At 54.7% G+C, this 2,500-nt stretch overlaps 2 non-coding genes across 2 annotated transcripts; both read right to left on the bottom strand.

Annotated features, from left to right (window-relative positions):
- Window positions 1–17: 17 nt before the first annotated feature.
- Window positions 18–171, bottom strand: LOC146144035 (5.8S ribosomal RNA). The gene has a single exon (XR_014498829.1). It is a non-coding gene; the product is annotated as a 5.8S ribosomal RNA (ribosomal RNA).
- Window positions 172–418: 247 nt separating this feature from the next.
- Window positions 419–2,229, bottom strand: LOC146144034 (small subunit ribosomal RNA). The gene has a single exon (XR_014500093.1). It is a non-coding gene; the product is annotated as a small subunit ribosomal RNA (ribosomal RNA).
- Between the last annotated feature and the right edge of the window lie 271 nt (window positions 2,230–2,500).

The following is a 2,500-nucleotide window of genomic DNA, read 5'->3' as shown; positions in this document are numbered from 1 at the left end:
GCGGAACGTTTGCAACGCGACCCTGAGGCGGGCGCGGCCCCGGGATTGACCCGAGGCCGCAATTTGCGTTCAGAACGTCGATGCTCAATGTGTCCTGCAATTCACACTAATTCACGCAGCTAGCTGCGTCCTTCATCGACTCACGAGCCGAGTGATCCACCGCCAAGAGCCATCCACGATTGTTTCGCTCGCACAGTGCCTCGCACTATAGGGTGACAAAATAGACCGCGCCGAGCGGTCGGCCAGGCCGACGCTTGAAGCCGGAGCGCGCGGCACCGCGGCACTCGACGCGCAAACATTACCGGGTGACCGAATCGCCGGCCGGCGCGCCGCTCCTCGCGGGTCGGGCGCCGGGTAGCAAAGACTTTTTCTCTCGCTTGTCCGAGTTTCGCGTTCGCCGAAGCGTTTGCGAGACCGTTAATGATCCTTCCGCAGGTTCACCTACGGAAACCTTGTTACGACTTTTACTTCCTCTAAATGATCAAGTTAGATCGTCTTCTCGGACGCCGGCTCGACCGTTGCCGGCCGCGCCAGGTCCAATCGGAGGACCTCACTAAACCATTCAATCGGTAGTAGCGACGGGCGGTGTGTACAAAGGGCAGGGACGTAATCAACGCGAGCTAATGACTCGCGCTTACTGGGAATTCCTCGTTCAAGGGAAATAATTGCAATTCCCTATCCCTAGCACGACCGGGGTTCAGCGGGTTACCCAGACCTGTCGGCCAAGGCGAGCACATGCTGATCCGGTCAGTGTAGCGCGCGTGCGGCCCCGAACATCTAAGGGCATCACAGACCTGTTATTGCTCAATCTCGTGTGGCTAAACGCCACTAGTCCCTCTAAGAAGTTAGACGCCGACCGATTGGGTCGCGTAACTAGTTAGCAAGCCAGAGTCTCGTTCGTTATCGGAATTAACCAGACAAATCGCTCCACCAACTAAGAACGGCCATGCACCACCACCCACAGAATCAAGAAAGAGCTCTCAATCTGTCAATCCTCACTGTGTCCGGGCCGGGTGAGATTTCCCGTGTTGAGTCAAATTAAGCCGCAGGCTCCACTCCTGGTGGTGCCCTTCCGTCAATTCCTTTAAGTTTCAGCTTTGCAACCATACTTCCCCCGGAACCCAAAGACTTTGGTTTCCCGCAAGCTGCCGGAGAGGTCGTAAAACTAACGCCCCCCGATCGCTAGTTGGCATCGTTTATAGTCAGAACTAGGACGGTATCTGATCGTCTTCGAACCTCTGACTTTCGCTCTTGATTAAAGAAAACATTCTTGGCAAATGCTTTCGCAGTCGTTCGTCTTGCGCCGATCCAAGAATTTCACCTCTAACGGCACAGTACGAATGCCCCCGTCTGTCCCTCTTAATCATTACCTCGCGCTCCGAAAACCAACAAAATAGAACCGAGGTCCTATTCCATTATTCCATGCACCATTATTCAGGCGAATCGCCTGCTTTGAACACTCTAATTTTTTCAAAGTAAACGTTCCGGCCGCCGCCGACACTCAGTCAAGGGCACCGGCGGAGAACCGGAGGTGAGGCCAGGACGGCCAGTACAGCCCTTGCGACGGACCGGCCGCCTGCGCCCAAAATCCAACTACGAGCTTTTTAACCGCAACAACTTAAATATACACTTTTGGAGCTGGAATTACCGCGGCTGCTGGCACCAGACTTGCCCTCCAATGGATACTCGTTAAAGGTTTTAAAGTGTACTCATTCCAATTACAGGGCCTCGTTTAGAGTCCTGTATTGTTATTTTTCGTCACTACCTCCCCGCGTCGGGAATGGGTAATTTGCGCGCCTGCTGCCTTCCTTGGATGTGGTAGCCGTTTCTCAGGCTCCCTCTCCGGAATCGAACCCTGATTCTCCGTTACCCGTAAGAACCTCGGTAGGCCAGTACCGTACCGACGAAAGTTGATAGGGCAGACACTTGAATGATCCGTCGCCGGTGCGAGACCGTGCGATCCGCAAAGTTATCCAGAGTCACCAAAGGTTGCGGGCCGAAGCCCGGTCGGTTTTTGGTCTGATAAAAGCACGCCTCCCGCGAGGTCGGCGCTTCACGCATGTATTAGCTCTAGCATTTCCACAGTTAACCACGTAAAACGTACGATCAAATGAACCATAACTGATTTAATGAGCCATTCGCAGTTTCACTGTACGAGAGCTCGTACTTAGACTTGCATGGCTTAATCTTTGAGACAAGCATATGACTACTGGCAGGATCAACCAGGTAGCTACTTTAGCGTAGCCCCGAAAGGCCGACGAAGGAGGCGCCGCTGATGCGGCGCCGTCGCTCGGTCGATGCGAAACCCGAAGGCTTCTCTCCGTTAAAATTTCGTTCTTTGCTCGGCTGCCCGAACTCAGAAAACCGTCACCGCCCGTCGCACCCGCCGGAGTAAGACTTCGTCGGCAGGCCTTTCGACCGCCACGTCGCCAACACCGGCGCGAGCGCAACGCACGCCAGACAACTTCGCCGAAGCGACCGCTCAGAACCCGACAAACTG

Source organism: Ascidiella aspersa, chromosome 5, assembly GCF_963924565.1.
Source record: "Ascidiella aspersa chromosome 5, kaAscAspe10.2, whole genome shotgun sequence".
Taxonomy (NCBI): domain Eukaryota; kingdom Metazoa; phylum Chordata; class Ascidiacea; order Phlebobranchia; family Ascidiidae; genus Ascidiella; species Ascidiella aspersa.
This window is presented reverse-complemented; position numbering and strand designations above follow the sequence as displayed.